Source organism: Silene latifolia, chromosome 2 (genome assembly GCF_048544455.1).
Source record: "Silene latifolia isolate original U9 population chromosome 2, ASM4854445v1, whole genome shotgun sequence".
In the NCBI taxonomy this organism is placed as follows: domain Eukaryota; kingdom Viridiplantae; phylum Streptophyta; class Magnoliopsida; order Caryophyllales; family Caryophyllaceae; genus Silene; species Silene latifolia.
This window is the reverse complement of record NC_133527.1, coordinates 29,719,688-29,745,089: the sequence shown is the minus strand read 5'-3', so window position 1 is coordinate 29,745,089 and position 25,402 is coordinate 29,719,688. Positions and strand designations below refer to the sequence as shown.

Sequence of the window (25,402 nt, the reverse complement as noted above, 5' to 3'; positions counted from 1 at the left end):
CCTCCCCAAAAGAACACTTTTTATCCTTCTTATTTTTTTGGGGACCTCCTCTATAAATGGTGGAGCCTCTAATTAAGAGGAAGTGTGTGCAATAATGAGGCTCCCCATTTGAGGAGAGATAGGACATATGGGGAGGCATTTCCCCACCTTTGCGGATGCTCTAAGCCACCCTCAGGTTCTTAGAAATGGTCCCATTCCCCATGATTTCGCAATAATGTCAGAAATTATATTTATGGGAATTAATTTGGTTGTTCGTCATTTAATTATAAGTTTATTAAGAGCCTCTCAAATCAAAGATGTTAGGAGTACACGGCGTGTACAAGGCTTTGGTACACGGGCCAATCAGCGCTCGCCACGTGTAAAGGTGAGTCAAAGATTCTTTTTTTGTTTGGAGGGAAAGTTGGAGGGAAAAATGGGAGGGATTATTTGGGTTTGGGCGGGATTAGTATTGGGAATAACCCCAAGATTAATTAACACTTATTTTAATCTAATCTCCATAATTAACAACACTTATTTTAATCTAATCTTTATAATTAACAACACTTATTTTTAATCTAATCTTTATAATTAACAACACTTATTTTTTTTTAATTGACACTTTATCTCTCTTATTATTTTCATTACTTAAATACAGTAACTTATACTAGAACAAAAAAAATACAGTGATTAAAATTTTGGAAACCTTATTTTTTAATACTCGTTGAACATCTACACCAAAAAAAAAATACTCGTTCAGGATTTGATTAAATGGCTCTTGATTTTGATCTCAATAACTTGTATGAAGAAGGTGAATGTTCACGAAACGGAAAAACAAAAGGCAACGGTGAAGCAGAATGTAATGGCGATGTTGATTTAATGAAAGAGTATGTCGAGTTGTATGGCGACGGTCCTGTGGATGATGATGACACCGTCGTTCTCGCTGCGACAACGACAACATTGTTGAACCTGTTGTAGGTTTGGCTTACAAGTCATCTCAAGAACTCATGACTTTCGCCCATTCATACGCATATAAGAAGGGGTTTTCATGGTACATTCGCAATAATAAACTCTTTAAAAAGTACAAGGAAGACGGTGTTTCAAAAAAAGGTTCCTTTAAGAATGAACCGCGGTATCATATGTATGAAAGATTAAGGCTTTGTTGTGGTCATGCTGCTAAAACCAAGGATGCCTGCAATGTTTACATTGAGTCCCGTTATTTCGACGATGAAGACGTAGTGAAGATAACGCAATGCCATTTAGAGCACAACCATGAGATGGATCCTAAGAAAAGCCGGTTATTTGTTGGGTTTAGACATATAAATGACTACTTCAAAAAGAGGATGATGATCAATGATGCTTTGCTTGGTATTTCAATATTAAATAATTACAAGTCGTTGGTCTTGGAGGGGGGAGGTCATGAGAACCTTGGCTTTAAGTTTAGTGATAGTCGAAACGCCATCAATCAAGAACGAAGACGTAGCGTCATAGATGGCGATGCTAAAGAATTGAAGGCATATTTTGAGAAGATGAAAGAGGAGGATCCTAATTATTTCTATGCAATTGAGCTCGATGATTTTGGGGCTCCAATGAATGTATTTTGGTGTGATTCACGCTGCCGAGCTATGTTTAAATCGTACGGAGACGTTGTGTCGTACGATACAACTTTCTTGACGAATATGTAAGGCGTTATATCTCAATTTATCTGTGTTAAAATGTTATTTTGATTAATCGTATTTGTTTGTTTTGTTATGTAAGAGTATCGTGCTTCAAGAATTCATAAAATTTAAATTAAAATTAGCAATTTAATTGTACTATAGAAATTATTCTGATTACTGATTTTATTTGTTTGGTTCTGTAAGTATAAGTTTTGTAGTATATCATTAATCTGATAGAGTAAATCATGGTGTTACAGGTATCGCATGCCTTTTTCCCCTTTCATAGGGGTGAATCAACATGGGAATTCAATTGCTTTTGCTTGTGCTTTGGTTACGCGTGATTATGAAGAAAGTTTTGAGTGGGTTTTTGCCAAGTTTTTAGAATGCATGGGTAAAGCTCCATCAGTTATATTGACAGACCAGGAAAGAGCAATTGGTAATGCAATTAAAAAAATCTTCCCAAACACTCACCACAGGCTCTGCCTTTGGCACATATTGAAAAATGCTAGTAAAAATCTGGGAAAACATCCACTTTGGAACGATATCTCAAGTGACCTTAATTTAGCAGTTCACGACAGTTTGGAGGTGCATGATTTTGAGATAGCATGGAAGGAAATGGTTCGTAAATATGGTATTGAAAAATGTTCGTGGGTGACGGAGTCGTATTTGATCAGGGAGAGTTGGGTCCCCGCATATTGGCGTGGGATATTTTGTGCTGGGATGTCGTCGACGCAGAGGAGTGAGCAACAAAGCCGGTTTTTCAAAACTTATGTCAATGGGAGGACTACTTTAAGTCAGTTTGCCCAGAAAATTGAGGAAGCCTTGAAATTGAAAGTGGAGGAGGAGACCGCGAACAATCACGATTGCACAGAGAAACCGTATAAGATTGAGTGCAACTTACTTGTTGAGCAGGTTTTCCATAAATTGTATACTAAGAAGATATATAAGTTGGTACGTGACGAGGTAATTGGGTTAATTTATACGAACGCTGATCCGCCGAGAAGACTTGGGCATAGTGTGACATTTAACGTTGAAGATAAAAAAGTTTGGTATCCTTACTATAAGAAGAGGGACTAATTTAGTCAAGGAATATTGTCTATGCCAGGGGATAAGAGACCCAGTAACAAAAGATTTGTTTCATCTTGACCAAAGGATTGCCATAATAGAGGATAGGGTTGCAAGAATTTTATCAAGGGTGGATCAAAGAGTTTACTAAATAACTTTCATGGATCCTTTTAATTTCAAGTAGATTCATAGTCTCGTTTCGATTTTAGATGGTCGAATTTGTTATGTTCCTATTTTCAATTCAGAATTAAGTCTTATCTACCAGTTCGATTTTACGTTTCAAATCCTTGCACTCTTTAATTTACCTTCAAATGTGCTAAATTAAAGTATTTAAAAATTATGCCAATTTCAATTATTTATATAATTTCAATCAAAATACAGCAATGGTACGCCAACAGTCACCAACTTATTTTTTTATATTTAATAGAGCAATGGTGAAGCAACGGTAATTAAAAAGTAATTTTAAATTAAATTTATATTAATTTAATTTAATTTAATTAATTTCTTTGATGTCATGGTAGTAGAACAATCACCAACTTAATTATAAATAGTGGGGAGCTAACACAAAGTAGCCATTCTAAAACATAACTATTCATCTCTTTCTAAACTATTTCACCTTTTATCTTCTCTCTAAATAAATCAACTAAAATTTTTAGAATGAGAAACCTTAATGAATTGTTAATTGAATCGTTGCTATTTTTAGAAGAACAAGTTTCCAATCTTCGTGAACTCGAGTTCAAAGCAATGAAGGTGGTTGTCGGGGCGATTGAAACTCGTAACGATTGTTATTTAAGGGGCCTTAAGGAAACAGAAAAGGACGCGGATGATTTCATCAAATACGTGTTGGGTACGTATGAAAAATTTAACAATCTTAGAAAAGGGTTTGAAGAGGATATTGACGCTCTAAAGTTCATTATTAATAAGGATTAGGAGACCTTATTTTATTCCTGTTTGATATTTAGTTATATAATTACGTTGTACTTTTTTTTAAGTTTATCCTGGTGTTATTTCTAAATTAGTTAACATTGTTGGGTTTTCTCTACTTCTACCTCTTACATCAGGTGTATCATTCATTTGATTTCTATGCAAGTGGCCATTGTTTGCAAGGTAAATGAAATTGGCAATCACCAACAGTCATAATTTATGAACCAATTTGTCAAAAATAAAAATAAAAATAAAAACGCAAGTGGCAATTTTTTTTAACTATTCAACGCACGGTTCTCCAAAGGTCATAAATTCAATTATAAATATTAGGTGGTTAACATCATTCTAAAAGAAAACAATTTAAAATAACAATAGTTATCTCTTTCTTCTCACTAAAACTACAAAAGATTTCAAATGGCAAACCTAAGTGGTATGTCAATGGGTTTGATCGCCAATTTGGAAAAAAACATTCAAACGGTACTTGAACAAGAGTTGAGAGCGATGAAGATGATTGTTGGTGCGATTGAAACTCGGAACTATTGTTATGTACATGGCGTTAAGGAGATTGAAAAGGAAGCGGATGATCTCATACAATCCTTGTTTGTTTCTTATGGAAAATGCATTGACCTTAGGAAAGAACTTGAGGATGATCTAAAGGCTTTAAAATCCTTAAATTAGTAAGGATTAAAAGAAGTCCTTAATTAGATATTATTATGTTGTACTTTTCTTATTTAAGTTTATCTTAATATTAACTATCATGGTTGGGTTTTCTCTTCTACCCCTTTTATATTTTGTTCGATTTTGAATGTTAACTATGTGACGTCATTTTAATTTCGTACTTGAACAAGAGTTGATAAATAAATATCGGTTTTAAATACTGGGAATTATATTAATTACGTCGATTTATTAAAATACAATTCATTGTACTTAGGAAGATTAAAGGACAAGTTGTCATTTCCTATAAACATATTAATTTTAATTCAACTTCCACTTGTTAATTTTAATTTATAATTAAAAATCCTCCTGTGTGGCATATGAAAAGACACGACCCACACTTTATTTATATATATGATACATTTGTATATTCAGTAAATCCTAACCATATCTACTACCCAAGCCATTATCTAATTTGATTTGTCTATCAATATTTCAAACCCTAAACCTTTAAAACCTAAACTGAAAACTTCCTTCAAAATAATGGATCGGAACATTACCAAAACATTGATTACAATAGAGTACAACAAATGTTTCATAAATCGCTTAGAGGAAATCGAAAGGAAGAACAACCTATTCCTTGTTAATGTTCAGATCCCACTCAAGGTTGCCAAAGATCGTGGCTTTATGCCGAGATGGAGAAGATGCGAGCGAGATATTGCATCCGCTTTACGAGACCTCAAACTAGCAAAGGAGGTGAAGATCAAAATCATGGAAGAGAATGCCTCCCTAAGAGCCTCTATTTCTCGTTTAAGTTCTATTTAATTTAGTGGGCATGCATGATGTCACTTATATTAAGTATGTAAATTTTAAATGTGGGTTTTTAATATTTTCCATTTGAATCAGTTTTATTATCATTGATTTTCTTTGGTCTCGATATAACATATGAATATCTATTAATAGTTGATTGATTTTCCTATTAAGTAGTCCGTATAAACTATTTTGATTTGACTAAACACAACATAAAAAGAATTACAATTGATTTGATTTGATTATGTGTGTCGTGTAAGCAAGCAAGGCAGAAATCTAGCATGCATGCATGTTGATTTGACTTCCAATTGGCAGGATTTAAACACATCATCACTAAGAAAAATAAAAAAATTTGTCTTTCTCCCCATTATAAAAGTAAAATGGCACTATTTTACATTCATCTACAAAAATAAAACTACCGTTAGATCTCATATATACTTGTAAGGAGGACTCCAAACTTGTTCACAACTCTTGTTACTAATTGTTTGATCATTCATCAAGGTATTTTAACCATTCTTTCTTTTTTACTGCTCATTTCATCAAGATATTTAACCATTCTTTCTTTTAAATGAAATTGTTTGTATAAGTTTAAAACCGTAAACGATTTTTGCATGTATGTGACAATCAATTTAATAACCCGTCAATCATAACTATTTTTTGATTGAATATAAACGGTTTATGTCCATATTGGCGATGGGATATGAATGGTAGTTGTCATCCAATTTTCCTTTTACATAACGTTTTATTTTTAATTTAATTAACTAGTATGAATTTCAGATGGTTAGACAGTTCATTCCTATATTAGTACAATACACTATCAATCGCAGAATCAAACTCGCTCGGTTGCGAGAGATTGACACTCAGTTGGCCGATCTAATAGACCGAGCGGAGGCGATAAGGCAGCGGGCAATAAGTAGAGGGATGAACGACGTGCAGGAAAATATGGAAGCTCTTATACATGAAGTGAAAGTTAATCGTGAACAAGGGGTGATTGAAATCCAGAAAATTGAGTTGGAGCTTCATCAACTTGAACTTCTTGGTTTTTAGTTAGGTTAAATATGGTTTATATAGTACGTATTTTGTAAGGATTAAAAGGTTGGTTTATATTTTCCAATGGATCTATGATTATCAACTACCCATTTTCCTTTTCAAATTCCTGTTATTTTTTTTAATTACTATCTTACGTTATTCGTTAAAAAAATACCCGTAATTTTACCAATGTGTGATGACTAATTTTAATCCAAAATAAATCCGGCACATGAGGAGAACACGGCCAAGCGAGTAACAAACGCCACAACGAGATCTTATGCTGCTACAAATAATTATGCAATTTAACTTGGTAGGACTGACCATTATTCACTTAGGCCATTAATATTCATTTTCCATGTTTCTATGTTAAAAACCAGACCATTAGGAATGTGGCCCCAATAGGGGAAAAGCCCAATCAAAATATAGGTCTTATATAACAATTTGGGCTCATTCTATTTATCAACTAACTTACTTGGGCCTTCGGTAACTAGACCCATTATTACTTCCTCAATTGGGCCATTTTCATCGATTACTTTTAACGACCCATTTACTTCCTCAATTGGGCCATTTTCATCCATTCTTTCTCGTCGACCCATTTACTTCCTCAATTGGGCCATTTTCATCCATTCATTTACTTGGGCCATCGAAAGTAGATGTCATTTGCAATTTGCAATTTGCAAAGTTAACACATTACAAATTAAATGTTTTTCTTTTTGCAATTGATTCATTTTAAGTTTTTAAAACCTTAATAATCAAGCATAACAAACCGAGACCGAAATTATTTTTGATCGACAACGAATAATGGACAACTATCGTCAAAATACAAATTTAGATCAACAATCAATAACAAATTAAAGCTTCTTCTCTTATTTATGTAGTATTATCACAATACAAATTGATAATAATAATACAAATACAACCCATGAATAATACAATAACCGACGAGCTAACTTTTCTCGATTTAGTAGCACGTAACTTCCGAGATTTCAATTTAATATTTTCCGATGTCAATTGCCGTAACCTATCCTCCAAAGAGTTGTTTAGATCAATCAACCTGTTCATGTTCCGATCAACCTCCACGCATTCATCCCATATGAAGTAACCACAATCTTCAGTCTAAAGATGCATTAAAAATTAATTAGAGCAATAAACATAGATATTATACTAATTATATTATTTTGAGCTATAAACATAAATATACCTTCCATAAGGGACAACGATAAAAAAACCTTCCTTTGTTAGGTCCATTTTTCTTCACGAGTTGACGGATTGGAACCAAGTTATGATAACAATGTGAATCGCAAGAACAAGATTGATTAAAACTCATATTAAAGATGATGGTGGTGTCGATACAATTGAAATATAGTAGGAGATTTTAATAATTAAATATGATTATTAGATTTGGAAACAAAATATACTTATTTTTTTAAGGAATTATTAGATTTGGGAAAAAAATATACTGATTTTTTTTTATGGATTATTAGATTTGGGGAAAAAATATACTGATTTTTTTAAGTGAGAGAAACGATTTTTTTTAGTTAGAGAAATGAGGTTAAAATAAATAAGAACATAAAATAAATATAAGAAACAAAAAATAATTAGTATAGAGATTAGTATAAAAAAATTAGATTAATATTGCTAATGATCTTTGGAAAGTGTAGCAATTAATAGGTTGTCTCTTTTTGAATTTGAAATTCAAAATTTTCAAATTTATCCCTCTAAAAACTCATTTGAAAAAGATTCCATATGGTCCCTACCAAACTCCACTTGGCGTGCTCTCACTGGCCTGTGTACCAAGGCCCTTGTACACCCCGTGTACTTGTAGCCTTTTCGCTCTCAAATGCAAGTCCATCTCATATGAGTTTTCGTGAACTTGTTACTGATGAACTTCTCTTTTTGCAGGCACTTGGCCAGTTTACTGGAAGTTCTCCATCGAAATCCAGATTTGTTTGGATTTTTGGTTTTGTTCAAATGGACCCTAATGACGCACATGTTCTCTACTATGATTACCACTGTTTGATTTTTTTTGTTTAAATGGAGCAAAGTTATGTTTCTAATTTCTTCCTGTTACCATTTGTTTTGTCGAAAAGAGGGATTAAAAGAACTGGGGACTAGACGTAACATAACCATTATCTCTATTTTCTACTCCACAATCTAACCCAAACATTATCAGATTGTAAGATATTCTCAATTGTTCAGTCCCTGTTAATAAATTTCTCCTTTGCAAGTCAATATTCCTGTTTCTCTCTCTCTGTCTCTTTTATTTCGAATATTATGATGGGTATGTCATTCAAGTCCATTTCCGTTTTCTTTCTTTCTATTCCACTTTTGTCATGCTTTCAATTATGTAGTACTAATTACCTCTTTTTTTTTTAGGCGAAACCAAACCATGACACATTCAATCTATTGAAGATAAAGCTTCCTCACCTAGTCAACTCAAATCTTCCCTTGAATCTCTCGGTTGTTAGCAACAACTTAGTCATATCTTTTTGTTATTTGTTACCTATTGTCAAGCATTTTGTTAAGCTGTAAACTAGGTCTTAGGCTTGCTCTATACTTCTTGTTGTTATATATACTTGTACATTTCTCTGATTGATCATTAATAACATTAACCACACATTCTATAATCTTATATGGTATCAATCCCTATATCGATCCTAACCCTACTCCTAATCCTTCCTCTCACCAATCGACTAACCATGGCACACACCTCCAACAACCTCATTCCCAATGTCGACGAACCAACGAAACCCTTGCTCTCGATCTCCTTTCCCACATGCACCAAACTAACCCCAACAACGTATCGATCTTGGCGTTTTCAGATCACCCGTCTCCTTCAAGGATTCGGGCTGTTCTGCTTTCTTGATGGCTCGTCAACTCCTCCACCACAAACCATCACACCCGCAGCCACCGAGGCCAAACCCCACCCTGACCCAATCCCGAACCCAGCCTACAACACATGGTTCAAACAAGACCAACTTATCCTCGGCGCTCTTGCCGGTACCCTCCATGACACCGTTGCCCCGCTCATCCTCGATTGCACCACCTCACAAACCGCTTGGAACCTTCTTGCCACAACCTATGCTAACCCCTCTCGCGGTCACATTCTCCAACTCAAGAACCGTCTCAAACACATCACCCTTGGCGACAAATCCATCACGGATTACATGTTAGCCATTAAAACTTGTGCCGCTAACCTTGCCCAATTAGGAAAACCCGTTGATAACGAGGACATCACGAGTCAAATCCTTGATGGCCTCGACCAAAAATTATACCAACCCGTCATCGATGCCGTCCGTGCTCGTGACGTACCCATTACTTTTGAGGATTTACATGAGAAGCTCATTAATCATGAGCTCCTCGTCAGTACCCAACCCACTGCCACCCCATTTACACCCTCTGCCCACGCTGCCTCTACCCGTCATTACACACCCACCACTGCCCGTTATCAACCCAACCCCAACCAGTCCCGTAACCAACACCAAAACCCTCCTCAACCCCGCTATCCATCCCAAAACCAACCCTCCACCAATGACCCCAAACCCTTTTTAGGCCGCTGCCAATACTGCCGCAGCAGGGGCCACGTTATCAGTGATTGCTCGGACTTTAAGCGTGACTATCCCACTGTTGTTTTTCCTCCACCACCACCGAGACAAACCCGCCCATACGCCAACACCGCAACTGCCTCTTCGAACCCCTCCACCTCCTCCTTTCTCATTGACAGTGGTGCCTCACACCACGTTGTCAATGACCTCAACACCCTCTCCCTCCATGCTCCTTATGATGGACCCGATGACCTCGTAATCGGTGATGGGTCGTCTCTCCCAATCACTCACCATGGTTCTTTCTCTCTTCATTCCCTTATTTTTAATAATGTTTTAGTTGTCCCAACCATTTCTCGCAAATTAATTTCCGTATCTCAATTCTGTAAAGATAATAATGCCATTGCTTTATTCTCACCCACTTCCTTTTGTTTTAAGGCCATCTCGACGGGAGCCATACTTCTTCAGGGACAATTCCGTGAAGGTACCTACGAGTGGCAACCGTCCTCCATCAACCACGCCTACACCGCAACCTCCAGCTCTTGGCATCACCGACTTGGCCACCCATCAAATGCAACCCTCAAGCTCCTCAACTCTCAATTTAATTTACGCATTTCAAGTTTTTCTCATTGTACCCCATGCTTAATGAATAAAAGTCAAAAATTACCGTTTTCCGTTTCGACCCTCACTTCGACCTCACCTCTCGACATCATATACTCCGATGTCTGGACGGCCCCTGTCCTCTCCCACGACAACTTCAAGTATTACATTATTTTCGTCGATCATTATAGTCACTATTTTTGGTTATATCCAATCAAAAACAAGTCCGACACATTCACTACATTTCATCAATTTAAATCTATTGTTGAAAAATTCTTTAATAAACCAATTAGACAATTCTACTCCGACAACGGTGGTGAGTACAAAAAGTTAAACCCGGCCCTCCTCAATGATGGTATCACTCACTTAACCTCACCTCCCCATACACCCGAACACAATGGGTTTGCGGAGCGACGTCATCGACACATTGTCGAGACCGGCCTCGCTCTTCTAACTCACGCCCACCTCCCAACTGCGTTTTGGCCCTACGCTTTTTCTACTGCTGCTTACCTTATAAATCGCTTACCCACTCCTACTCTCAACAATAAATCACCCTATGAAATACTTCATCATAAACCCCCCAATTATCTAAAACTACGACCCTTTGGCTGTCTTTGTTTTCCATGGCTTCGACCATACACAGCTCACAAACTCGAATCCCGCTCCAAACCATGCATCTTCGTGGGCTACTCGACTACTCAGAGTGCCTATCTTTGCTATGACCCATCCTCTGCCAAATTATTTACGTCTCGCCATGTCCGCTTTGTTGAGACCGAGTTCCCGTACCTTACCCTCTCCAAAACCACCCGAACCACCACTCCAACCACTGATGAGTGGTGCACTCTTTCCCTTCCCATTCTTGACCTCACTATTCCGCAAACCACACCCACACCCACTGACCCCACCACCCCTCCCACCTCTCCTCGTCATCCTGATTCCGCACAAACACCTTCCTCTCCCACCACGACCCAAGACCCTCCCACCTCCACCCCCTCACCCACGGCCACTGCCAATCCCATTCCCAATACCCCCACGTCCTCGCCATCCCCATCACCACCGCCACCACCTCCCCCTCCTCCTCCTCCCCACCGTGTTGCCACCCGACTTTCCCACAATATTGTTAAACCCAATCCTCGGTATGCAAAAACCGCCGTTGCTGCTACTACCCACACCACACCCACCACCACCAAACAAGCCCTCATTGACCCCCGTTGGCGAGCTGCTATGATCGATGAACACCAAGCTCTTATTCGGAACCAAACTTGGACCCTCGTTCCCCGCTCACAAGCCCACAATGTTATCGGCTGCAAGTGGGTATATCGTGTTAAGTACAATCCGGATGGAAGCCTCAAACAACATAAAGCTAGGTTAGTTGCCAAGGGCTTCCACCAACGACCGGGTGTTGACTACTCGGAAACATTCAGTCCCGTCATTAAACCAACTACAATCCGCCTCATCCTCACCATCGCCGTCACTCAAAACTGGCATCTTCATCAACTTGATGTCAACAATGCTTTCCTCCAAGGACATCTCACTGACACCGTATTTATGACACAACCTTCTGGCTTCGTTGACCCCGAAAAACCCGATCATGTCTGCAAACTTCACAAAGCTCTCTACGGCCTCAAACAAGCCCCGAGAGCTTGGTACACCGAATTAAAATCTTACCTACTTTGCTACGGTTTCAAACCCTCCATATCTGACCCGTCACTCTTCATCTACACCACGGCCCATATAAAACTTCTTGTCCTTGTTTACGTTGATGATATCATCGTCACCGGCCCGTCCTACACCCACATCCAACAGTTCATTCACCAACTAGCTACAAAATTTTCCCTCAAAGATTTGGGACCCCTCTCCTTCTTCCTTGGTGTCGAGGTCACACCCACCAAAACCGGCCTTCATCTAAACCAAACCAAATACCTCTCTGATTTGCTCCATAAATACAATTACCAGGATAGTAACCCAGCTTCCACACCCATGGTCACTCATCCCCCATTACTAGCCGAACCTGCCCAGCCCATTCACGATGAAACCACCTATCGTGCCATCATCGGTAGCCTCCAATACCTCTCCCTTACACGACCCGACATCGCTTACTCTGTCAACAAACTTGCCCAGTTCTTAACCCACCCGACCACCCTCCATTGGACTGCCCTAAAACGATTGCTCCGCTATCTACGGGGTACTCTTCATCTCGGCATCCACCTGAATAAATCCTCCCCCTTACGTCTTCATGCCTACTGCGACGCAGACTGGGGAGGAGACACCTCCGACTATGTTTCCACCTCGGGTTATCTTGTTTACCTTGGCTCCAATCCTATAAGTTGGTCCTCACGCAAGCAACGAGCGCTCTCGCTCTCGTCCACTGAAGCCGAATTCAGAGCCGTGGCTGCCACGACTTCTGAACTATTGTGGCTTATCTCGCTTTTACAAGAGCTCGACATTCGTGCCCCTCAGCCACCCGCCATTTACTGCGATAATTTATCTGCTACACATTACTCCGCGAATCCCGTTTTTCACTCAAGGATGAAACACTTAGCATTGTCATTTCACTTTGTCAAAGAACAAGTTCGCCTTGGTCATATTCGCGTGCAACATATCAATGGTAGCGATCAATTGGCTGACACGCTCACTAAGCCTCTCCACAAGCCTCGTTTCCTCGACTTGGCTTCCAAGATTGGCCTACGCTCCCGACCGTCCATCTTGAGCGGGAGTATTGAAGATAAAGCTTCCTCACCTAGTCAACTCAAATCTTCCCTTGAATCTCTCGGTTGTTAGCAACAACTTAGTCATATCTTTTTGTTATTTGTTACCTATTGTCAAGCATTTTGTTAAGCTGTAAACTAGGTCTTAGGCTTGCTCTATACTTCTTGTTGTTATATATACTTGTACATTTCTCTGATTGATCATTAATAACATTAACCACACATTCTCATCATTTCTATATAATTTTTTGTATTGTCTTTTATTCATTCAAATATTAATTTGATAAATTAGATTGTTAACTCAGCCTTCTTCTAACAAGTATTAATCAACTTGGTGTATTTATCACTCCTTATTTAGCAAAGCGGGCATCATTTTTCACGGGTTGTTCTATAAGTATGTTTGCAATTGTGTCTAATCTCAGTTTTAGTCTATTGAGGATCACAAATTCTCATTATAGACGGCGCATATCCGTCTATGGCTATAGACGAGCCAAATATCTACTCACTTTAACTAAAACGGGTCAAATGTCACCAGCTCAACGCCAAATGTCACCACCAGTGACGCTTTGTAATTTAAAAGCAAAGCAAAAAAAGACAATGGTTAGTTAAATACAGCATTAAATATCTTCTATCCTTTTTCTGATTATCCGTTGTAAAATATTATGTTAGGTCAGACGTATTCATTGGCTTCAGTTAACTCTCGATTCACCCACCAGCTAAGGGAAAAATGTAGAGGTCCTGTCCTCCACTATTTAATATTGACTACATAGAATTTGCACACGATAAGCCACAACAAATTTTCACACGCTTTGTTTATTTATGTACAATTAGACTCTTAATCTACTTAGTGGTACGATGATCCTACAGTTCCATACAGAGTAGAGGACAAGACCTTGTGATAAATAGGTCCTGATTTGGTTTTGTGGCCGAGGTTTATGTCATGGTCTTATGACTCTTATCTGATAAAGCAAAATGGCTCACTAAGATGGTTGCGTTTCTTTTGTTGTGAACTAGGAGTCATTCAATGCTTTGTTGCTGTCTAATCTTAGAAATTTGGTGAATGGAGTTTGTTTTAATTAATTACGCTTTGTTTGGCTATTTGATTTTGATGAGTGATATTTTTATTGTTATTTTTCCAAATTATGCATATGCTTAGTGGTAGGCAGTAGTTTCCCCGCCCCTGCAATTTCTAGCGGGTGGCGGCTGTTTGTTTGCCATAATGTTGAAGTTTGGTGCTTTTGAGTTGTTGAATTTAATGATTTTGAATACTTAATCATGTTTATTATTTGCAGATGGTAGTTTATGACATTTTACGAGAAGGTTTTCAAATTTATCTATACTATCTGATGCTTATACTGGGAGACTTGATGTGAATGCTGTTCTGAGAATGCTGCTTTGCCTCTGAAGCATTATTCTCTTGCAAAAATGTTGTGAGTTACTCTGCTATCTGTCACTGTTTTGAAAATTTGTCTGACCCTGAGGAACCTTGGCATTAAGAGTAAAAAGATCAACTAATTACCTACGAAGTATATAATTAATTGAGAATAACCCGAGTGTTTGAGTTGATTTTATATATAAGACCGTCTCATATAAGAGTAAAAAGACTAACTGAATATTGAATAATCTCTAAAGGATACAGGGGCTCATGCATCTATCAAACCCTCTTACACCACCTTAGTTAGGAGGTTTGAGGCACTGGTTCATGCTCAAGTCTCTTGTTGATGGCTATCGTTACTTCCTGATGTGTTGCTTATTACGGAGTACATGTATAATTTCAGCGGAATTTTCCATTTATTTAAGTTTCTGAATGTTTGGAGTTGAAGGGCAAACTGCTTTTCTGAGTGGCTATTTGAAAATTTGAGTCTCATTCTTTCATGGTAAATCATACTTTTCCGTGCATACATTCTACAGGTGCTTGGAACCATTTATGGGGTTAGGCTCCTCATTCTGCTTCTCCTGAAATCAGCCACAAACCAAAGCTCAATGTCGACATCCGTCACAGTGCGCTGACTGAAGGACTTTCAACATTTATGACACTCTTTATTTCTCTGTCACTAATGAGAACCATTCTGGAGAGTTTCGTGAGGAAGACATGGATTTCTAACCTTTCCAAACTCACCCTTCAAATTAATGATTCCGGCTTTACCAGTGGATGCATGAACTCTGCTTCTGTATACGCTTCTCCCGTCCTCTGAATACTTCCTATTTAAGACATAATGTATCGTAATTATTAATTAGAGAATTCTGTGTAAGTAAAAGGATGAGCATATACACGAGGTGATCACATAACGAACGAGCACATAATGGTGTAGCTTGAACCAATTGAGGGGATGTTGTTGTCTGTTTGGATCTCTGATCTATTGATGGATGTACATGTATAGGTAAATGTTACTCCCTTTGTCTGAGTGAGTTGTTATCTATTCCATAGAGTATTTGACCACATAAACTCTCAGTGCACTTTTTGATGCATGTATAATATCGAAAAGATGTTTGTACGAGGGACAAATGCTCGGGGTATTCAAAATAAAATGAACCGTAATAATTGAACCGAAAATCCTGCATTTTTTAAGTACGGTTTATCAAACCATTTTGACAAAGCATTCGGTGAACCGAACTTTTAAATTTGGCATGGAAACGGTTCAGGTTTTGGCTTCCAATTTTAGAAAATCAATTAACCGAACCAAAACTTTTTACTAAAAAAATCTAAACAAAAAAGAAAAAATTATACAGAAAAGTTGTTCTTCCGTTTCCATTTCTTAGTGCATTCAAACTGGAAACTCTTGAATTGGTTAATACTAAAGTAAATCATTTAATTTTATGGTTCGGTATGATAAATAATAAAAATTTAATTATATCGCTTGAAAAAATAAACGAAAATTGAAAAAAAAAAGTAAATCTAGAAAGATTACTGGTTAACCGTTAACCGAACTGCTTGTGACGGTATAGGTTAGGAGTTTGGCCGAATCGAAAATACGATCGAACCGATTTTAATTAATGATTCAATGAACCGAACCGTTTTGGAACACCTTTAGGCCTAAACAGTGAACATTAAGCTACGTGCCTTGTCAAGTAAGAAATGATTCATGCGTAGGTATTATCATAGTAAGGCCACTTATCTCTTTTTCCGTGAACATGATATATTGTAGATTTGTAGTATTGGTATCCAATGGATAATGATACGGCGTCTTCGAATGGCGCACAATTTTAACGTCATCCTTTGACATGTACCCCTTATTATTGGGGTTCCCACTTAGTGCATGTGAGAGGGTGACGTAAGACTTAGAGCGACAATTGGGTTCCGACTTTTGTTTTTGGTCACTTCAAGCACCAGATTAGTGTGTTTTATCTCTTAGTGTAGATTTTCTTAATATGGGTTGTGAATTTGATGATTATTTGATGTTTATTAGAGTAATTGAGCTAATCTGATTGCAGGGTAGGTGTTTGTATACTTCTTAGGCCCTGTTCTTTTGGACTGAAACTAATCTGATCTGAACTGAACTGAACTTATAGGATCTGAACTGAACTGAACTGAACTTATAGGATCTAAAGTGAACTTAAATTAAGTGACTTTAAGTCCAAAAGAACAGGGCCTTAATGCCCCCCTCACACTTTTTGTGCTAGAATTGTTTTTATTCTTACTTAGATTAAAGTCTATGTGAATTTGTTAAGTATAGCCTTTTTTAGATGTTCCAACATTACAAAACTAGGTGATGCCCCTACCCTTAATGCATGTATGCATGGCCAATGATTAATCTAAAACATCTTATCTTGCCTTTCCTATCAGTTATACTATGTTAAAAAGACCTAGAGAGTGTGGTACTTATTAATGAAAAGTTAAATCTTATGGATGGTTACCTTTTATTTATCATTTTACCAAGGCAGACAATTGTGTGTTTGGTAACTCATTTTTATGTCTCAACACGAAGGAGGTTAGAACAACATCTTAATGACCAAAGGAGGGCACTGTTATGTTATTTCATTGAGTATAAAATGTTTGCTTCACGATTTCATGCTAAATCATTGCTTTTGTGTCGGACACGTGCACTTTGACCACGTGCACTTCATGAATAGTTGATAGAATGCGGAATCGTGTTACCTTCTCATTAATCAATAAGCATATTTATAATTACAATCATTAGCTATGGGCCTAAACTATATAGACGGCCCTAATACCCCCCCTCAAACTGGAGCATGAAGATCAAGAATGGCCAGTTTGCGGAGAAGAATCAAAAATTGAGAAGAAACTAAAGATTTCGTAAATATGTCAGCCAATTGGTTTTCAGTCGAGACATGGTGCGGCCGAATAAGACCATCGCGAATAGCGTCACGAATAAAGTGACAATCAATTTCGATATGCTTCGTTCTTTCATGGAAAACGGGATTCTGAGCCAGCTGTATTGCAGACGAGCTGTCAGAGAAAACATTGATAGGAGATGAGAAGGATATACCAAGACTTGTTAATAAGCCCTTTACCCACTTAATTTCGCATAAGATGGTAGCCATAGCACGGTATTCTGCTTCAGCGGAGGAAAGAGAGACCGTATGCTGTTGTTTTGTCTTCCAAGATATCGGTGAGTCCCCAAGAAAGACAACCCAGCCAGATACGGACTTACGTGTTGATAAACAACCGCCCCAGTCCGAGTCACACCAACCACTCACTATTGGTTTGCTATCAGCCCGCAACAAAATCCCTTGTCCTGGACTCCCTTTTAGATAACGAACTACCCGAAGGGCAGCATCTAAATGCTCCTTGCGCGGTGCACTCAAAAAACGAGAAAGGACATGCACAACGTAGGAGAGATCCGGTCGCGTAACAGCAAGGTAAACTAAACGCCCAATAAGACGGCGATAAGCCTCAATGTCGTCCAACACGGCCCCCTTGGCTGCCCCGAGAGTATGATTGACTTCAAGAGGAGTAGACACGGGCTTAGCACCTAACAAACCAGTCTCGGAAATAATATCAAGGGCGTATTTCCGTTGACTTAAGAAAATACCCTCTGAACTTCGAGCAACCTCAATACCAAGGAAGTACTTCAACACTCCCAAATCTTTCATGTGAAAGCACTTCCCTAGATAAGTTTTGAAAGCCGAAATAGCAGCTGAGTCATTACCCGCAATAACCAGGTCATCCACGTAAACCAAGACATGAAGACAGACATTATCACGAACATAGCTAAAAAGAGAGTAATCATAATAGGACTGACTGAACCCGTAATTCCGCAGGGACGCAGCTAACTTAGCAAACCAACATCGGGGGGCTTGCTTAAGCCCATAAAGAGACTTTTTGAGACGACATACCTTGCCTTCGCGACCCTTCCCAAAGCCCGGGGGAAGTTTCATATACACCTCTTCGTCAAGATCACCATGGAGGAAAGCATTGTGCACATCCATTTGATGAAGTTCCCAGTTTTTAATAACTGCAACGGCCAATAAGGAACGAACCGTAACCATTTTAATTACGGGGGCAAAAGTTTCACCGTAATCTATCCCTTCAACCTGATGGTTACCAAAAATGACCAAGCGGGCTTTATATCTTTCAACGGTACCGTCAGAGTTGTATTTGATTTTATATACCCAACGGCAACCCAAAGCTTTCTTACCATCGGGGAGGTCAGCGAGCTCCCAAGTAGCATTATCCTCAAGAGCTGCAATTTCAGCGCTCATGGCCTTACACCAATCGGGACTAGAAAGAGCAGCGCGAAAATTGGGTGGTTCAACACCCGTAGTAATAGCTGCAAGAAAAATTCGATGGCGCGAGGTAAAATTATGGGAAGACAAGTAATTAGCCATAGCATAGGGAGTACCTGAGGAACGAGGAGAGTCGGGAGAAGAGTCGGAATCGGAGGACGCAGCGGCGGTGGTACCAACAACATAGCCTCGAAGCCGAGTGGAAGGAATTTTGGGCCGCTTGCCACGACCCATGGCAGCCGTGGTTGAACCCGAACCCGTGGTAGCAACCCCAGAACCAGTAGCATTCGGTATAGGATTCGTGGCATCCGTATTTGACCCAGAAGCAGCAGGGGTCGAATCCGTTGTGTCTAACCCATTCGGGGCATCCAAAGCAGGAGCGTCCTCCAAGTTTTCGTCAACAGGAGAAAATGGAGAGGAAGTAGGACCAGCCGAATTAATGTCAACATCAGGGGCGGAATTTGGCAGAGAGGGCATATCATCCGGAAAGTAGGGAAAGCTATTCTCATAAAAATACACATCCCGACTTACAAATATTTCCCGAGTGGCCAAATCAAGTACCTTCCAACCTTTTTTATTTTGCGGATAGCCAAGAAATAAACATTTACGGCTTCGTTTAGCAAACTTATCCCCTTTGGTATTTAAATTATGAGCAAAACATAAGCAACCAAATATCCGAATTTGTTGGTAATTTGGCGCAGACCCAAATAAAAGTTCATAGGGAGTCTTATTTTGTAACAAAGGGGAGGGTGTACGATTAATTAAATAGGCCGCAGTGAGTATACATTCACCCCAAAAATCGATTGGAAGATGAGCTTGAAACATCAAAGCACGGGCGACATTCAAAATATGTCGATGTTTTCTTTCGACCCGGCCATTTTGCTGAGGTGTCCCGACACAAGAAGTGCGAAACAAAATCCCATTTTGGCGAAAAAAAGCAGCCATATTAAAAAATTCCGTCCCATTATCTGACTGAACATGCTTTACGACAGCTGAGAACTGAGTTTTAACCATAGCAAAGAAGCTTAAAAACATGTCCGTAACCTCTTTTTTGTCAAGAAGCAAATAAACCCATACAGTTCGAGAATAGTCATCAACAATAGTTAAAAAATATCGGGCACCACAGGAAGAAGGTGACCTATAGGGACCCCATAAGTCACAATGAATTAATTCAAAAATTGTCGAAGCTCTATTATTATTTGTAGCAAAACTACTACGGCAATGTTTCGCCTCATGGCAGATATCACAAACAATGTCTGAATTGGAACGGGAATCATTAACAAAGGGCAAAAAATTAACTACTTTGGCGGATGGATGGCCAAGACGTCGATGCCACAACTCGAAAGAATCAGCGCTCACCCGGTTTATTGTTGGTTTAACCACCGCTCGCAGCAAATAAAGTCCATCCTGCTGCTCACCGACTCCAATCCTCGTCCTCAAAGAACGGTCCTGAATATGACAAGAAGTATTAGTAAAACTAACAACACAATCTGTCACAGCTACCAACTGAGATACCGATAAGAGATTACAAGTAAGACTGGGCACATATAAAACATTGCGCAAAACAAGAAACTCATTTAAGCGGACCGTCCCAGCCACATTAGCCGAGACCTTGTGACCATTTGGGAGGGTAACCGGATAGGGAGGAATGGGATGTGGGTCGGCCAACCATGAATCATCTCCGGTTACGTGGTGTGAGGCTCCTGTATCAATAATCCAATGAGGAGACATACCACTAAGTCGATCTTGTGTCGGAATAGAAGAGGAGCTGCTGCCCCCGAGGAAATTGACACGCCCCCCCTGAGAACGAGAATAGGATGCGCGCTTTGCCTTCATAGCTTCAAGTGTGCGGGGACGATCACCCCACCAATCCGGAAAGTTCTGAGATTTGATAAAACAATTTGGCACGTCGTGACCCGGGGCATCACAGAAGGAGCATCGAATCTTTTGTCGCTCCTTCCTTTCTGCGTCTCTCAACGCACGCCAATCAGGGGCATTCGGCGTGGTAGTGATCGCAGGTGTTGGTTTTTGAACGGCAAAAGCCATAACCTCCGGTACCTCGGGCGTAACAGAGGGCCCAGTGAGAAGCCGTTCTTCCTGCAAGACCGCGTGATACACACGACTCAAAGACGACAAGGGATCGAGGGCTAGCTGATGGTTGCGAATGGGTCCATAAAGCGATTTGTCTAAACCCATGAGAAACTGATGAAGCCGTTCCGTGTCTTGACGGACAAGTGCCGCCTTTGTAACGCCACAGGGACAGCCGGCAGTAGAGCACGAGAAAGGCGGTTCAAGGGCACCAATGGCGTCCCATAAAGTTTTTAAATTTCCATAGTAGGTGGTAACTGACATACCTTTCGTCTGACGGCATTCGTGTAGCTGAGTCTTTAAATTATGAATTTTCGCGCCATCAACGACGGCAAATTGATCGGAAATTTCTGACCATAGAAGTCGAGCATCTTCGGTATCGGAGACACTGTCCCGAATCGATGGATCAATCGAGTTTAGGATCCATTGGACAACGGTGCAGTGTACAACCTCCCATTGACTGAGCATGAATTCGTCCGTGGGTTTATCAATCGAACCATCACAAAAACCGTATTTGCGTCTTGATTTCAAAGATCGACGCATTGAACGACTCCATTCATCGTAATTGTCGCTACGGAGTTTGATATGAGTTATCGACTGACCCGGACCTTCTTGATTAACAAGTGAAAAAGGCGAAAGGGAATCGATTTTGGTGGGTGGAGGGTTGACGTCATCACCGGCCATGGCGGCCGCGGAGATGATTTTCGTGGTGTTTGTTTTTTTTTTTTTTTTTTTTTTAGGGTTGTGAGAGATCGTAACCTAAACCTGATACCATGATAGAATGCGGAATCGTGTTACCTTCTCATTAATCAATAAGCATATTTATAATTACAATCATTAGCTATGGGCCTAAACTATATAGACGGCCCTAATAATAGTTTGTTGAAATTGTGTGTGCAGAGCAATGAGGTGAATTTGAGGTAGGGTAATTTGATGGAGCGCCGGAGGAGGAATTCAGTCGATAAGAGTTCCGGCAAAACTGAGAGGGTGTGATCAAGATCAGGGTCAATCTCTTCTTCTGAGACGGATTCAAATGAGCAGAAGGTTTGTTTATTTCAAAGATCTAATATTATTCTTGTTATTGGGAAATTGTCTCTCTTTGTTGTCAGCACCGGGTTAATGAGTCATTCCTTTTTAGCTAATCTGTACAGTTTTGCTGTTTTGTTTAGTTTTGCAAGTCAATCATAGTACTTAAGAGAGACGGGGATGATGAAGTTCATGTCGAAACTATGAAGAAAATAAGAGAGTTTTACGGATGGATTTACAGATGGAGGCAGCAAAATTGCACTTAACAAGTTTCACATCTTTTGTTTGGATGTTTATGAACTACAAGTTTTGGTGTATTTCAATTTTCAGACTTAATTTTAAACCTGGATTGGAATAGGAGCATGTGGACGTCCATCATATTGAATGCCAATATTTAAGATTTTTCCAACAAGGGCTTTTCTAACGTATGCCCTTAGGGAATACATTAATAAATCAAATAAGGAAAGATTTACAACATATTCTCATGATAAATGCAATTATAAACTTAGTTTTACCATAAATAGTGAGAATATCCTCAACAAACAAGTTTAAAGTAATTGATTCACCAACATAGTATCCCACTTAACAAATTTGCATGAAAAATGTTATGGAGAGAGAGTGAAGGAGATAAAGGGGGGGAGAAGGAGGCGGTTGAGGTCGGGAGCATGTCAGAGAGTAAATGGAGAGATAAAGACGACAAGAAAGAGGGAGAGGTAGGGGAAATAGGAAGAGGAGTAGAAGGGGGTAAGAGGGAAATGACGAGTAGTAAGAGGAGAAAAGGGATAAGGAGGAGTAGTAATACTAGGAAGAGAAATGATTATAATGAGATTATAAAAAATTATAACAAAAGTCTACTTAAAAAATAAAATTTATTAAATATTTTGAATTTCGTTTTTATTAGTGTTTCAACTCAACATGAAAATAGAAAGGGGGGAGGAATAGGAAAAGGGACAATGAGGATGAAAGAAGGGAGGATAATGAGAATAAGGAGGCGGTAACGTTAAAGAGAAAAAAAGAGGGGGATAAAAGATAATCAGAGGAAAGGGGAGAATACTGATGGGGGAAAAGGATGAAGGTCGAGAAAGAGAATAAGGGGGCGGAAAAATAGAAGGTAAGGACAGGGAAATGGCAGGACATGAACCATAAAAGGAAGGAAAAATAGGCAAGATTGGGAGGAAAAAGAGGAAAATATGAAGGAGTGGTACGAGAAAAAATGGGAGGAGTGATAATATGAGAGCAAATGGAGGAGGAGGGAAACAGAGGATATATAAGAGGTGGATGGGGGGCATGGAAGGTGTAAGGGAGTAGGAAGGGAAAAGGGATGGTGGTCAAGAAAGAGAGTAACGGGAAAGAAGAGGTAGAGAGAAGGATGCGAACAATAAAAAGAAGAGGAATAAGGAAGGCGTTGAGGAGAAATAAGAAAATATAGAGGAGTAGTACGATGAAAAATGGGCGGAGGCGTAATATAAAATAAGGTGAAAGAGGGGGGAGGGGACAAAGGATATATAAGAGGTTGATGGAGGTAAATGGAAGGTATCTGGGAAGGAAGAGGGAAGTTATGGAGAAGGACCACGAAGATAAAAAGGAGAGGTGGTTTAGGATGTGACGACGTTGGAGAGAAAAGGAAGAGGGATAGGGAGATAAAATGGACGAAAGAGGATGAGGAGAAATAAGAAGGCTAAGAGGAGAAGGTTGAATAGTATGAGTAGAAAATGGAGGAGGAAATGAGGTGTTTGGGGGCGTAAAAAAGTTGAAGGGAAAATGGAGAGAGAGAAATAATGAATAATGAGAGGGAAAAGAATTGGAGAAAGAGGAGTATGAAGGGAAGAACGAGTAGAATGAGAAAGAGGAGTAGGAGTTGTAATAGGAAAATAGATGATTAAAATGTAGAATTAAACGATAAGAGAGAAGTAGAAGAAAGTAAACGATAAGAAGAAAGGGAAAGATGAAGGAAGGGGGAGGAGAAATGGGAAGATATGGAGGAGTAAAACTGAGCGGAGTAATACGAAGGCAAGTGGAGGAGGAGGGAAAATGGAGGATATATAGGAGGAGGATAAGGGAACATAAAATGTATATGAGATGAGGAAAGGGAAAAGGAAGAAGGAGGTCCACAAGGTTGACGAGGAGGAGGTAGTTTAAGATACGACGGCGTTTGGAGAGAAAAGAGGGAGAAACAGAGAAAGATGGGGTAGAGGTTGAGGAAGCTAGGAATAAGGAGGAGGTGGAGGTTCATTCTTTCCCTCTCCAACACCCATTTCCCCTTTATCATTTCCCCATTCCCTACTACTACTACTTCGCTATTCAATCTGTATTTTACATTGTCAATTCCCATTATCGATTTGATTTTTAGGATAGGATGAAGTTCAAGAAGGAGGTTAGTAAGGATATGGTGTTGATACAAGGTAAAAGCAAAAGCAAAGCTGTTGTAAATAACAAAGCCAACCCATACGAGGTGCCAACCCCGACCAACCATATTTCTATTGTGACGGTGTTAGACACTGGAAAAGAAACTACCACAAATATATGGAGGATAAGGAAGCTGGGTCTATGATACCTACAAGTACTTTCTCCTTTAATATCTATATGATTGACATTAATTTTTAATCTTGGATTGATTGTACGTCACTCTAAAAGAGCAACGTTAAAGAGAAAAAAAGAGGGGGATAAAAGATAATCATAGGAACGGGGAGAATACTGATGGGGGAAAAGGATGAAGGTCGAGAAAGAGAATAAGGGGGCGGAAAAATAGAAGGTAAGGACAGGGAAATGGCAGGACATGAACCATAAAAGGAAGGAAAAATAGGAAGGAGTGGTACGAGAAAAAATGGAAGGAGTGATAATATGAGAGCAAGTGGAGGAGGAGGGGAAACGGAGGATATATAAGAGGTGGATGGGGGGCATGGAAGGTATAAAGGAGTAGGAAGGTAAAAGGGATGGTGGTCAAGAAAGAGAGTAACGGGAAAGAAGAGGTAGAGAGAAGGATGTGAACAATAAAAAGAAGGGGAATAAGGAAGGCGTGGAGGAGAAATAAGAAATATAGAGGAGTAGTACGAGGAAAAATGGACGGAGGCGTAATATCAAAGCAGGTGAAAGAGGGGGGAGGGGACAAATGATATATAAGAGGTTGATGAGGGTAAATGGAAGGTATCTGGGAAGGAAGAGGGAAGTTACGGAGAAGGACCATGAGAATAAAAGGGGGAGGTAGTTTAAGATGTGACAACGTTGGAGAGAAAAGTGAGAGGGATAGGGAGGTAAAATAGACGAAAGAGGAGGAGGAGAAATAAGAAGGCTAAGAGGAGAAGGTCGAATAGTATGCGTAGAAAATGGAGGAGAAAATGAGGTGTTTGGGGGCGTAAAAAAGTTGAAGCGAAAATGGGGAGAGAGAAATAATGAATAATGAGAGAGAAAAGAATTGGAGAAAAAGGAGTAGGAAGGGAAGAACGAGTAGAATGAGAAAGAGGAGTAGGAGTTGTAATAGGAAAATAGATGATTAAAATGTAGAATTAAACGATAAGAAAGAAGTAGAAGAAGGTAAACGATAAGAAGAGAGGGAAAGATGAAGGAAGGGGGAGGAGAAATGGGAAGATATGAAGTAGGAAGTAGGAAATGAGGGAGGAGGATGATAACAAAGCCA

General features: G+C 39.3%; 1 long non-coding RNA gene across 2 annotated transcripts; it reads left to right on the top strand.

Annotated features, from left to right (window-relative positions):
* The first annotated feature begins 155 nt into the window (after positions 1 to 155).
* Positions 156 to 22,247, top strand: LOC141642549 (uncharacterized). Of its 2 annotated transcripts, XR_012543333.1 has the most exons (4): positions 156 to 175; positions 8,019 to 8,108; positions 14,259 to 14,396; positions 21,643 to 22,247. It is a non-coding gene; the product is annotated as an uncharacterized LOC141642549 (long non-coding RNA). The 2 variants fall into 2 exon arrangements; XR_012543332.1 differs by lacking the exons at positions 156 to 175; positions 8,019 to 8,108 and having other exon boundaries at positions 13,200 to 14,396.
* Positions 22,248 to 25,402: the final 3,155 nt, after the last annotated feature.